The following is a 14,489-nucleotide window of genomic DNA, read 5'->3' as shown; positions in this document are numbered from 1 at the left end:
ATATTTTTCGTTCCCTTCGTGTCCATTGGAAAAGAACCATAGTAGAGAGTATTTTTGTTGCTGATTTTTGTAACTTTTGTATATTCTCTCCGTTCTCTTTGTGTCCATTGGAAAAGCACCATAGTTGAGAATATTTTGTATACCATTTTTTTATTTTATTTTTTATCACAACCTTTTACTATGCATGCAGCAAAGAGTAAGTCAACATACTATTAACACCCATATAACATAATGCAATCAAAGTGACCTCTGTTTTATTTAATGTATTGATATTTCAGAGCTATAAACAAGAGACTCCGTTTGCACATTCTATGTGCCCCTTTTTGTATTGGTATACTTATTTATAAGAGTGGTTCTGCCAAATTAAAATTAATTAAATTAATATTAATATTTTGCAACCCAAAATATATAGCATAGAATAAAGACATCAATTAAATTTAATATCGTGCAATGCAAAATATAGCACAGAATATGGAAAAAAAATTAGAAAGTTAGAAATTAAATAGTTTAACTTTACTGAGTAGCAAATTAATTCTTGTTCTAGAATGGTATTTAAATAAATACAATATTACTAAAATTTTAAAAGCATTTAATCCCCTTAATATTAAGTAAGTTTAATACACTAAATAATATGCAAATTTATTACACTTAATAATAAGTATGTTTCATACACGTAATAATAAGTATGTTTAATACACTTAATAATAAATAATAAGCAATAGTAATAAGTAATAGTTTACAATATGTAATATCTTGACCATGGAGCGAAAAAAAAATATTTCTAATAATTTTACCCCTTTTTAAAAATATGTTCAAATACAGATTTACGACACGATGACAAAGCAAGGGACCCAGGACATGTTGTGTGGTTGTGCGCAGCAGTAAAAAAAATGTCTAGTAATTATATTTTCTTTATTCTCTTTAACCTGATTGGGTGGTTCAGACTCTGCTGGAGTACTTTAGGTAACCACCCCCCCTTCCAACCTGTGTTCACTTGAAAGACCCAATCGGGTTTAAGGAAATTTAAGGAAAAATAAACGCTTGGGTCTTTGACGCGAAAAAAAAAAAAAAAAAGGATGGAAGGACCAGTGTGCCCTTTATCTCTTTTATCTCCTTTAGAAAATTATACCCAACAACACAGGGGACACGTAGACTATTCTATTTAAATATTACAGCGCCTACTGAGTATTACTTCTATAAATCACTAATATGTTTTTATAAAAAAATAACAATAATGATAATATTATAAACCACAGGATTGATCCCACACAAAAAAGTGTATCCTTTAAAAACTGTTGCAGTTACACAATACATATAAGTAGCAATTTATGTTCCTAATTTAACTTGAGATTTACTTAACTATTCATTTAATAATCTGCTACACAATCCTTAGGAGAGTAATATTACAATACTTCTATGTGCATTCCTATTGCTTCTTAGAATAAGTCCTTTGCATGACAATCGTCACTTTTCCTTGTGAAGGAATATTTGAAGGTCATCTGTTATGTTTCCACTTGTATGATGTACATTAGTTCTGTCATTGTGTGATAGGAAGAGAAGAAATATATAACCCGATTACAATATATAGTCATAAATAAATAGCAATGCAAATATTTTCCAGTTTAGAGTTTGAAAAATGTTGCCTTAGACACATTTATCTGTTGTGAATGTATTGTGTTCTTTTTTTTTTTTTTCTTCTTTTCCATTCCATTACACATTCCAGAAGGTGTCCAGAATGCCTCTAGTCTTCTTTCTTTCTTTCTTTCTTTTTTCCTTTCTTTCTCCTCATCCCGTTTCTCTCTTTCTTTTTCTCTCCATCCCTCCTTTCTTTCTCTCTGTCTTCCCCACACTTCCCCTTTCACTCTTTTTCCCTCTCTTCTCTCTTTTTCTTTCTCTCTCATTTCTTTCTCTTTATCCTCCCTCTTTATTCCCTTCTCTTTATCTTTACCACTCTCCCTCTTCCTTTTTTTCTTTCTTCACATCTCATAGAGTGTCGATGATATATGATCCAGAAGGTGTCAAAATTTTAAAAAATGTCTCTAGTCATTAACGTTTCTCTCTTTTTCTCTCCATCCCTCCTTTCTTTCTCTTTCCCACGCTCCCTCTTGCATTCTATCTCCCTCTCTTCTCTCTCATGTTTCTTTCTCTTTCTCTTTCCCAATCTCCCCCTTCCTTCCTTTCCCAATCTCCATCTCTCCCTTCTTTCTCTCTATCTTTCCCACGCTCCCTCTTGCATTCTATCTCCCTCTCTTCTCTCTATTTCTTTCTCTCTCTTATATCTTTCTTTTTCTTTCTCTTTCTCTTCCCACTCTCCCCCTTCCTTCTTTTCTTTCTTTCTTTCTTTCTTTCTTTCTTTCTTTCTTTCTTTCTTTCTTTCTTTCTTTCTTTCTTTCTTTCTTTCTTTCTTTCTTTCTTTCTTTCTTTCTTTCTTTCTTTCTTTCTTTCTTTCTTTCTTTCTTTCTTTCTTTCTTTTTCTTTCTCTCCTTTTTTTCTCCTCATCTCATAGAGAGTCAATCTTCTAAGGTGCAGAAGGTGTCAAGATTTAACAAATGTATCTAGTCATTAAAGTTTCTCTCTTTCTATTTCTCTCCATCCCTCCTTGCTATCTCTCTATCTTTCCCACGCTCCCTCTTGCATTCTATCTCCCTCTCTTCTCTCTTTTTCTTTCTCCCTCTCGTTTCTTTCTCTTTATCCTCCCTCTTTATTCCTTTCTTGTTATCGTTCCTACTCTTTCTCTTTCTTTCTTTCTTTCTTTCTTTCTTTCTTTCTTTCTTTCTTTCTTTCTTTCTTTCTTTCTTTCTTTCTTTCTTTCTTTCTTTCTTTCTTTCTTTCTTTCTTTCTTTCTCTCCTTTCTTTCTCCTCATCCCATAGAGAGTTGATCATATATGGGTCCAGAAGGTGTCAAAATTTTAAAAATGTCTCTAGTCATTAACGTTTCTCTCTTTCTATTTCTCGCCATCCCTCCTTTCTTTCTCTCTATCTTTCCCACACTCCCTCTTGCATTCTATCTCCCTCTCTTCTCTCTATTTCTTTCTCTCTCTTGTTTCTTTCTTTTTCTTTCTCTTTCTCTTCCCACTCTCCCCCTTCATTCCTTCCTTCTTTTCTTTCTTTCCTTCTTTCTTTCTTTCTTTCTTTCTTTCTTTCTTTCTTTCTCCACATCTCAGAGAGTCATATATCACAAAATTAAAAAAAAAAAAAATTAAGTTTTGACACCTTCTTCTTGACCTTATATAATATCTTATTATATAAGTCAAGAAGAAGGTGTCACAATTTAAAACATTTATCTAGTCATTAAAGTTTTTCTCTTTCTATATCTCTTTATCCCTCCTTTCTTTCTCTCTATCTTTCCCACGCTTCCCCTTTCACTATTTCTCCCTCTATTCTCTCTTTTACTTTCTCTCTCTTGTTTCTTTTGCTTTATCCTCCCTCTTCATTCTCTTCTCTTTACCTTTCCCACTCGCCTCCTTTCTTTCTTTTTTTCTCTCTTTCTTTCTTTCTTTCTTTCTTTCTTTCTTTCTTTCTTTCTTTCTTTCTTTCTTTCTTTCTTTCTTTCTTTCTTTCTTCCTTCCTTCCTTCCTTCCTTCCTTCCTTCCTTCCTTCCTTCCTTCCTTCCTTCCTTCCTTCCTTCCTTTCTTTCTTTCTTTCTTTCTTTCTTTCTTTCTTTCTTTCTTTCTTTCTTTCTTTCTTTCTTTCTTTCTTTCTTTCTATCTTTCTTTCTTTCTTTCTTTCTCCACATCTCATAGAGAGTCAATCATATAAGGTCCAGAAGGTGTCAAGATAAAAGATAAGTTAAAAATGTCTCTAGTCATTAAAGTTTCTCTCCATCTCTCCTTTCTTTCTCTCTATCTTTCCCACGCTCCCCCTTTTATTCTATCGCCCTCTCTTCTCTGTTTTTAATCCTCTCTCATTTTTTCTCTTTATCCTCCCTCTTTATTCCTTTCTCTTTATCTTTTCCACTCTCCCTTATCATATAACATCCAATAGAGAGTCAATCATAGGAGGTTTGGAAGGTGTCGAGGTTTTCTCTAATCTTTACTTTATAGTTTTTCTCTCTTTTTCTTTATCTCTTTCCCTTCTTTCTTTCTCTCTATTTTTTCCATGCTCCTATTTTCTTTCTATCTTCTCTTCTCTTCTCTTCTCTTCTCTTCTCTTCTCTTCTCTTCTCTTCTCTTCTCTTCTCTTCTCTTCTCTTTCTTTCTTTCTTTCTTTCTTTCTTTCTTTCTTTCTTTCTTTCTTTTTCTTTCTTGTTCATTTATTACAATCCTCTTTTTTTTTAAACAAGTCAAAAGTTAAAACAAAAAAGATTTTTTTGTCTCCATTAATAGTTTTCCGTATGCATTTTATTTTTAAGAGAACAATAAAAAAAAAAATAATACACCTAAAAGGGTGTCTTCTACCAGCTGTAAGTTCTGAAGGTGCTTTACTCCTAACATCCAATAGAGGTGTAAAATGTAAAAACTAAAAAAAAAAAAAAAAAAAAAAAAGTTCCTAATCTGAGTTCTGAGTACATAACACTTCAGCTGTGTTAAGGTGATTATGTAATTTTATGGGAATATCAAACAGGTTAAACAAAAATAAATAAAAAGTAATTGGATGCAAGAGGAAGGCTACTCACATTAATAAAAAAATAAAAAAATAAAAACACCAGGACATCACCTCCATGGTTTCTCGATTTTTAGATGGTTGAAAGTTTGTCACCTTCTTTTCCCCTCAGTTTATTCACAGATGTCTGCAGGGTTTAAAAAAGATGGAAAACTTGCCATGAAAATAGGGTTAGAGAACTGAAATAATTCTGGATAATGTCACTGTAGGTGTGACTCTCAGGATTACCTTACAGAAATAAGCTCTATTATAAATAAAGGGATCTGTGCAAAAACCAAAATTAAATAAATAAATAAAAATAAAAAAAATAAAAATAAATAATAAATAAAAAAAGCAAAAAAAAAAAAAAATAAATGATTAAAAAGCACAAAAATAAATAAACAAATTAATAAATAAAAAAAAGAAAAAAATAGTAATAAATAAATAGAAAAGCAAAAAAATAAAAATAAATAAATAAAATAAGCACAAAAAAAAGGTCTTTATGGTCAATATAATATGGCTATTTTTGCATGCCTTGAATTACACATATAGAATTGGTAGGGATGGAAGACACTCTTGTATTTTCCTGTGGTAGAGTGACTGATGAGTAGATAGATAGATAGATAGATAGATAGATAGATAGATAGATAGATAGATAGATAGATAGAGCAACATAGTGCTTTAAAAATGTAAAAAAGAAGAAAAAAAAAGTTTAAAAAAAATCTACTCTCTTACTTAAATTACACTATGACTTAAAATCCTGCTTGTGCCCCACAAAAATGAACTGACCTTTGAAGCTTACCATTATCTGCAATCCTTAGAAATAAAAAAATAATGCATTAATACTGTAGGTTTTTAAAAAAGGTTTATTTAAAATATTTATTATAAATGAAAAAAAAAGCTTGATTTAAAATGAGAAAAAAGCGTTGTAAGCAAATCTACAAAGGCAAGAGCAGAGTGTTGTAGATCAGGCTGGGAATGCCGCAGAATTTCTTTTTAGTTTGTAAATCCTTGGTATCATTGATGATTAGTCAGCAGTGGAAAGTCTACAGTTTTTGGATGCCTTTTGACACCTTGGCAGGAATGTAGGACCAAAGCTCTGAACTGCTCCGCTCCTGCAAATGTTGGATAATTTGTTTGGAAATGGCCATGTCCAGTGTGATTATTGTAGTACACGGTAGCAATAATCTATGCATTGACTGGCTTGTGGGTGGCTGTATCTACTTTGAGAGCTGCTCCATACCCATGCATTTCTTTATAGGTGTAATTCAAGAATTAACATTGCATTAGAAAGTTGTAAGTGCTCTTAATAATGATTGATAAGTAATAAAACACACATACAGATTTATTTTTATGTATGTACTGTAACTTACCAGCAAAAAAAAAACAAAAAAAAATGTCCAACAAATTAAAAACAAACAAAAAGAAAAAAAAAAAACACTAAATCCACGGTTGATCCAAAAATAAATAAATAAATAAATAAAAGACATATATAATACCCTTTAAATTTTGTCATGGAAATTATTTCTGTTTTGGAACAAAATTTGTAGTGTACACAATTATTTACCCAAATGTATAAATATTATATTTTTAATGTTAGATCGTTTTCCAATTTGATGGTACCATATGAATTTATTTTCTTCAGAGTTATTCAGAAAAAAAAAAAATATTTTTTTTATGGATATTAGTTTTGATAAACAATTCCTGGAAATGTTTGGAATAAAGGGGGGGGGGGGATACCAAACATCCCAAAATGACATACGTATAACAAAGACGTGGTGCTGAGATATCAATTTCCTAAATACACAGCCCAGGATCAGACGAAGACGAGGGGTCCACGGTCTTTCATTGTGGAAACTGTGGCTCACTTTTATGGCTGTTGGTGGGATTATGTGACCTATAAAGGGATTTAGGAATGGCAACATGCAGGCATTAAAACTGGTGAGTTGTTTTAGGCGGAAAAAAAACAAAAAAAAATATTGATATGAAAGTCAGCTTTTTTTTAATTGCTTTTGCTAATATTTAAAATACACTATTTTTGAACAGCTAATTTTTGAAAAAAAAAATATTTTTTTTTCTTTTGGAATTGTTTATCAGTTTTCTTTCAGAGGTGAAAATATACAAGGTTGATGGATAAAGTTGTCCACTAAAGCTAATACAGAAGACTTTCTCAGAGACAAGTTGCCTCGAAGTGTACTTTATGTGTAATTTGGAACTTTATGTGCATTTTTTTTGTAGTCAGGATCAGCAATAAAGTGGTTTTAGGTTCAATATGATTGATTTGATAAATGCATATTTTTTTTACAACTAACGGGAAATTAATATTGCAATTATAAATACTGATTTGCATGTTCTTGACAATTTTGTTAAAATTATTTGTAATATGTTTTAAGCTTTAAACTATGCAAATTGTAAAAAAAAAATGAAATAAAATTAAAATATATATATCAACCACAATGTATTATTTTTGTTTTATTTATATATATTTATGTGTATTTGTGTGTATGTGTGTTTTATGTTTAGTAATAATATTAGTAGTAATAATATTAGTATTGACTTGCAGAGTGCGGACAATATAAAGGCCTGATGAGTTTAAAAAAAAAAAAAAGGGCAAAGCACTAAGGGTATGACCAACAGAAGCCAGTCATCCTACTTCTTATACAGGCCTGCATTCAGTAAAGTGATTTCTGATTGGCTGCTATGGCCAACTGGACTTAGTTGATGGCTGTATGAATTTAAAAGTTAGAAAATCTGTTTATTTTCCTTTTCCTCTCTCAGTGACTACACAGGAAGTAAGGACAAGTCTCCCTTATGGGGGGAAAAGTTCTAAATCTCCCCTACTTCATCCAGGTTGTGGTTACAGTTTGAGTTTAACGCTAACAGGGGAGTTTAATTAAAACTTACAGAATACCTTTTGCACTGCCCATGGCTTTTTACTCACTCCCAATTAGTAGGGTGTAGGTCCTTGGACTTGCCCTGAAAGTCTGGGGGAGGTCATGTGGACTTATAGTCAAGTTCTCCACCCCCACGGGATCTCCCTTTAAGGGAACCCCACCAAGTACTTGGGTGAACCTTGCTTTGGAAGTTCCCTTGAAGAATGGGGTTTGCCTGGTTCCAACTTGGTGGACCATGTGTACCCCAGTCCCCATCAGGAGTTTAGCACCCCGGGGATCCTTTCTTTTTTGAGCCCTATTAGTAGGGTGTAGGTCCTCTGACTTGCCCTCAAAGTCTTGGGGAGGAGGGAATGTGGCCTTATGATAAGGTTTTTTCCCTGCCATGGGGGTCTCCCATTATGGGAACCCAAGTACTTGGGTGAACCTTGCTTTGGAAGTTCCCCTGAAGAATGGGGTCTGCCTGGTTTAAACTTGGTGGACCATGAGTACCCCAGTTCCCATCAGGAGTCTCGAGCCCCAGGGATCAGGACCAGGGTCCTTTCTCTTTGGAGCCAGATTAGTAGGGTGTAGGTCCTCAGACTTGCACTGAAAGTCTAGGAGGAGGTTGTGTGGGCTTATGGTCAGGTTCTCCACATCCCACGGGGTCTCCCTTTAGGGGAACACCACCAAGTACGTGGGTGAACCTTGCTTTGGAAGTTCCCTTAAAGAATGGGGTCTGCCTGGTTTCAACTTGGTAGACCATGAATACCCCAGTCCCCGTCAAGAGTCTCACACCCTGGGGATAAGGACCAGGGTCCTTTCTTTTTGGAGTCTGCTTAGTAGGGTGTAGGTCCCTGGACTTGCCCTGAAAGTCTTGGGGAGGAGGGCATGTGGCCTTATGGTTAGATTCTTCCCCTCCCATGGGGTCTCTCTTTGGGGGAACTCCACCAAGTACTTGGGTGAACCTTGCTTTGGAAGTTCCCTGGAAGAATGGGGTCTGCCTGGTTTCGACCGGGTGGACCATGGTACCCCACTTGCCAACATGTGTCTTGCACCTTGGCAAATCATAGCCAGTGCTTTTTCTCTTTGTAGAAGTGCCATGTGTACACCCTGTGCATGTTTTTGGGTGCTTCACTTTTTTTATGCTCACTTTTACGCTTGGTGTCAGTTTTGAGTGTGTGCACTGCACCTTCAGAGCTCAGAAAAAAATTGAAGAATTGTTTTTGAAGACTAAATTAACTCGGCAAACTCAACTTTGGACAGCGGTTGCTGATGGCAAACACGCAAAGAAGGAGCTTCTTCAACTGAGAAAATAGAGGAAAACCCAAACTGGCCACACATCAGTTTGATTTTCCTTTAAATTTGTTGGCTAGATCACTACACGTAACCAAAAATGACATAGAGAAGGGGTCTGCCAAAACAATCTGAACATTTTAGTTGTATTTAGGAAGTGTGTTTTACCTACAGAGCCAATGATGTCTTTTCAGCTCTTCTATATCAGATCTGACCTAGAGATGTGGGAGGTAATCAAGGGACACATAATGGGAAGTCGTTTTTTTTTTTTTTAATGCATGGAAAATATCATCAATGAACCCAAAATGGGGATAGAAGAAATGTTTTATGCATGGATAATATCATAATGGAACCCATAATGGGATAGAAGAATTTTTTTTTTTTTTTTTACCGAAAGAGTAGTTGATGCTTGGAATAGACTTCCAGCAGAGGTAGTCAGTCAACAGCAAGTGAACTCAAACATGCTTGGGACAAATGTAGATCAATACTCAGATTAAAAATGAAAAAAATGAGACAGACTTGATGGACCACTTGGTCTCTTTTCTGCTCTTACTCTTCTATGTTTCTTCAATGGACAATATCCTTAATATTTTTGGTTAAATAAGAGTATTACCTAAAAATGTGAAGATTCAATTTGCTTGCAGAAGCCTACTCACTAAGTTGCTGCAAATTCAGGAGCTGTTGGATGTTCTTCATTCTCAGTCCTGTCTTTAGATAATCACAAGGCAACTTTGTAAGAGGAATGTCTACGTGAACCTTTGGCTAATTTAAACAAGGCCTTCATTTATTTTGGTAGAATGAGCAGAGCTCCACATCCTGGATTTCAAAGGAACAGCAGCAACGTAGATCTTTCAATGGTTTTCAATGTTTAATTTTTTAAACTGTATGAAAGAACCTTCTCTTAATGAAGAATATATATAAAAAAGAGAATATATAGAATTGTAAAAAAAACTGAGATATAATAATAAAAAAATAAAAATAAAGTTTATACTGGTACATTGTCGCAATTTTTTATTAAATTAGTTAATTATGTATTATTGTATAAATAGTATTTGATAGTATGTTATAAGAAATATTTTTTAAAAATATTAATATAAAATACATTATGAATAATATATTAATAATATGTAAAATAATAATAATAATAATAATAATTTTATTATTAATAATAATAATAATAAAATAATAGTATAATAGAACTATAATTATTATATAAATATTACAACCATTGTTTTTTTTTTTCTAATTTTTAACAAGCTGTTATTATTGCAAACCAAAATTCAGCTGTCAGTCCCGCATTAGAATGTCCCCTGTTTTATTGCTTGTCGAACGATCATTACACTTAATCAGGTCTTACTAATAAACTGCAATTATGCACCTACCATCCTCTTGCTATTTACCGGCCTTGTGTGTGTAAGTTTTAAAGACTTGTTAATCTGTGTCACCAGGGGGGTAAAGAAAACTCTCTTCATACTGTCCCTGGGGGACTATAGGGAAGGCGTTTCCATATTATTTTATCATGTCAGTGAAAGGGGACAACTTCTCAGGGCAGCGGACAATGGACGGAGGCCTATTCATCCGGGTGACCTTCCTCTCAGTTCTGTGACCTTCCAGCTTGTACTGGGGAATAGGGACACCTTTTAAAAGCCACACGGGATCTGAATGAAGAAAGGACTTCAAATAAAAGAGGACACAGGCTTACACAACACAACATGAATGGCCTTTCTGTCCATTGACGAGCAAAGTTTGTTTTAATTCCTTTGACTGTAGGCCTACTAGGGGGGACAGAGATTGGCAACCATGTTCTTTGACGACCTCCTCTCTGTCCTAGCACAAAGGTGCACAGGAAGGGCCCCCTGAGCAGGAAGGGTGCTGTTTATTTTTTAGTTTTGCCCAACAATGTAGACAGACCCTTTGATAGGATTACTTTATTAGTCTTGCCATCACGGTGGGGGGAAAACGATCTAGTATCTGTATAGGAGATAGTTGAAGGTTTATTTTGCATCTTGTTTGTCCCCAGGGTGGTAAAGTAGTCCGGGCCTTCTACTATGTGATATACTTTGAGCTACCATGAGGTAGAGGGTCTGAGCAAAGGGTCTTGGTCTAGGTTTGGGCAGGGGCAGCTAGGTCTGGGTGAAGGGTCTGGGCTAGAATAAAAGGTCTGAGCAAAGGGTCTGGGTCTAGGTTTGGGCAAGGGCAGCAAGGTCTGGGTGAAGGGTCTGGGCTGGAGCAGAGGGTATGGGCTAGGGGCAGCAAGGTCTGAGTAAAGGGTCTGGGCTGGAGGGTCTGGGCAAGCTACAGGTGGCCAGCATCAAAATAAAAAAATTAAAATTAGTCAGGAATGGATCTATAAAGATTAATTTTACCATCAATCCATTTTGGTGAATGCATTTATGTACATTTCTAAAATCTAGCCATCCATTTTCTTGGCTTCGTAACTCCTAATCTTGTCTTAACATTTCTGAACCTCTCCCAGTCCAACACTTTTGGTTTTTGGATGGAGTAGGTTATGGTGAAAACCAATCTTAAATATTTTTTTCTTGCCAACTGTGTCTACAATTGGGGAGATTTCCCCAAACTTCCTGTCCTGGGGGCACCATTGGAAATGAGAGGAAATCTCTCCAAAGTTGGAGGAATTCCCCTTTTAGACAGTGGTCTTCAGAGCAGGTATCTCTATCAGATGCTTTCACCTGTTGACATCTAAAATTTGGGCTTTTTTGATCAGAGAGGGTCAATCCCCTCCTCTCAATCAGACACAGACAGAAATATAAGCCTGACAGAGAGGCTAACCCTTCCCCACAACATCCAGGAAGGCATGGGCAACAATAAAAAAAATATCCAAAGAAAAAACCTTTGCTTACCCTACTAGAAATGCGATTTTATCTGTGCATGTTTCCCAGTCGGAGAGATTTCTCATAATTTCCTGGCCAAATGGACCAGCTGAGGAGTGAAAGTAAGGTATGGGCTGCTGAGGAGGGTAGCCCAGCAATCACTTTAATTCTTGACTCAACCTAAATGATCTCTTAACACTTAACCTGAACCCCAGATGTTAACCTAACAGAGAACTTCCTGAACCCCTAAAACCATAACCTAACTTCAAAACTATCACTGACATCAATGTAAGCCCTGTAGATACATTTAGGCAGGTGCAGTCTGTATTCTCCACTACAAGTGGCGCTTGACCGCAGTGGCAATGCAGGTGGGGGAGGAAGCTGAGAGGAACTTGGTTCCTCTATGATTTCCTCGGTCACAGTGAGGCACCTATCTGATTGGATCCTGGCACCCCAGGTATTTCTGGTGGCCATCTTGGGTCAAGCAGAGTCTATTTAAGACTCCGCCTTCCAGGCTTTGCGCACTTTTTGGGAGTGGCTAACAAAGGGAAGGGAACCCTATCATTAGCAGTAATCAGCATGGATTCACGAAGAATCGTTCTTGCCAAAAATCTATTAACCTTCTATGAGGAGGTGAGTTGCCATCTAGATAAAGGAAGGCCCGTAGACGTAGTGTATCTGGATTTTGCAAAAGCATTTGACACAGTTCCCCATAAACTTTTACTGTACAAAATAAGGTCCGTTGGCATGGACCATAGGGTGAGTACATGGATTAAAAACCGGCTACAAGGGCGAGTTCAGAGGGTGGTGATAAATGGGGAGTACTCAGAATGGTCAGGGGTGGGTAGTGGGGTTCCCCAGGGTTCTGTGCTGGGACCAATCCTATTTAATTTGTTCATAAACGACCCGGAGGATGGGGTAAACAGTTCAATCTCTGTATTTGCGGACGATACTAAGCAGGGCAATAACTTCTCCGCAGGATGTGGAAACCTTGCAAAAAGATCTGAACAAATTAATGGGGTAGGCGACTGCATGGCAAATGAGGATTAATATAGGAAAATGTAAAATAATGCATTTGGGTGGCAAAAATATGAATGCAATCTATACACTGGGGGGAGAACCTCTGGGGGAATCTAGGATAGAAAAGGACCTGGGGGTCCTAGTAGATGATAGGCTCAGCAATGGCATGCAATGCCAAGGTGCTGCTAACAAAGCAAACAGAATATTGGCATGCATTAAAAAGGGGATCAACTCCAGAGATAAAACAATAATTCTCCCACTCTACAAGACTCTGGTCCGGCCGCACCTAGAGTATGATGTCCAGTTCTGGGCACCAGTCCTCAGGAAGGATGTACCAAAAATGGAGTACAAAGAAGGGCAACAAAGCTAATAAAGGGTCTGGAGGATCTTAGTTATGAGAAAAGGTTGCGGGCACTGAACTTATTCTCTCTGGAGAAGACGCTTGAGAGGGGATATGATTTCAATTTATAAATACCGTACTGGTGACCCCGCAATAGGAATAAAACTTTTTCGCTGAAGGGAGTTTAACAAGACACGTGGCCACTTAGAAGAAAAGAGGTTTAACCTTAAACTACATAGAGGGTTCTTTACTGCAAGAGCTGCAATGTGGAATGTGGAATTCTCTTCCACAGGCGGTGGTCTCAGCGGGGAACATCGATAGTTTCAAAAAACTATTAGATAAGCACCTGAACGACCACAACATACAGGGATATACAATGTAATACTGACATATAATCATACACATAGGTTGGACTTGATGGACTTGTATCTTTTTTCAATCTCACCTACTATGTAACTATGTAACCCTGTCTGTCAAGGACAGGACTAGAGATAGGGACAGGTTCCAGAGGAGTAGGGCCAGGGGAGGGACTACATCTACCTTCCAGGATGTCTTCCCTTTTGGGTGTGGATTGGCCAGGCCATGCCGCATTCCACTCTTCGGTGGCGTACGCTGTTGGCATCCTCCATTCTGCATCTCATGGGCCCACCTCTGTCTCAGTTGTAAGTGGCTCCGGTCAAGTTTGATCTCCACTGAGCCTGTTGTTCTTGTAAAACTGTTCTACAATGCACCGTTACTGCTGAAATCAGACTTTGTATGTTTTCTACCCACCGTACACGCTGCACCTAACCCACATCCATACTTTTCCTAGCTGAAACTATTGGACATTCCTCCATCAAGACTTACCATGACCTAGGCAAGTGATCTCTGAGATTAGTGGCTTGCTGTTGCCTCAGGCACTGCTTATTGTTGTTCTCAAATGGTAAGTATGACACCGTTGGTGCTCTATCCCCGTTCAATGTGTCTCTGCTGGTTTACTGATTTTGGGCGTCCATGTGGGCAAGAGGCAAGAACCTCTACTCCAGCCTTTCTCAACCTTTTTATCCCAGATGAATCCATAAAATAACTTTCCTGTCTCAGGGAACCCTTACTAAATCAAACCCATCAGGGGTCATTGGGGAAAATGCCCCTTACATTGGTGGTCAGAAGAAATGCAACCCTTAGGTCTCATGCACACTGGACGTTTTTGAACGTTTTTACAGCTGCTGTTTTTGGTTTCAGACATTTTTTTTTCTACAGTCAATAAACTCTTCAGCATGTTATCCTATGTGTCCATGCACACATAGGCTGTTATCGACTGTTTTTGGCTGAGGCGTCTTTTGGAAGTAAAATAACACCCAAAACTAGTGGGTCCTAGGAGGAGTTTTCCAGCTGTAAAAATGCTCTAAGGTCAAAAAACGAAGATAAACGCCGATAGACACTCAAAAATGCCGTTCACTGGTGTTTTTTAAAGTTTTTGATCCCATTGATTTAAACAAAAAAAAAAAAAAAAAAAAACGCTTACAAACGCTAACGCTAAAAAACGTTATTGCAAAAACGCTGAAAAACTTT

General features: G+C 36.7%; 1 protein-coding gene across 1 annotated transcript in view; it reads right to left on the bottom strand.

Moving 5' to 3' along the window:
- Positions 1-5,037: 5,037 nt before the first annotated feature.
- RHBG (Rh family B glycoprotein) overlaps positions 5,038-14,489 on the bottom strand; it is a gene marked incomplete in the record, with an annotated part of 31,759 nt that continues 22,307 nt past the window's right edge. Inside the window, 1 exon segment of the mRNA XM_073610172.1 lies at positions 5,038-5,048.

The sequence above is a fragment of the Aquarana catesbeiana genome, linkage group LG13, assembly GCF_042186555.1.
Source record: "Aquarana catesbeiana isolate 2022-GZ linkage group LG13, ASM4218655v1, whole genome shotgun sequence".
NCBI lineage: Eukaryota > Metazoa > Chordata > Amphibia > Anura > Ranidae > Aquarana > Aquarana catesbeiana.
This window is presented reverse-complemented; position numbering and strand designations above follow the sequence as displayed.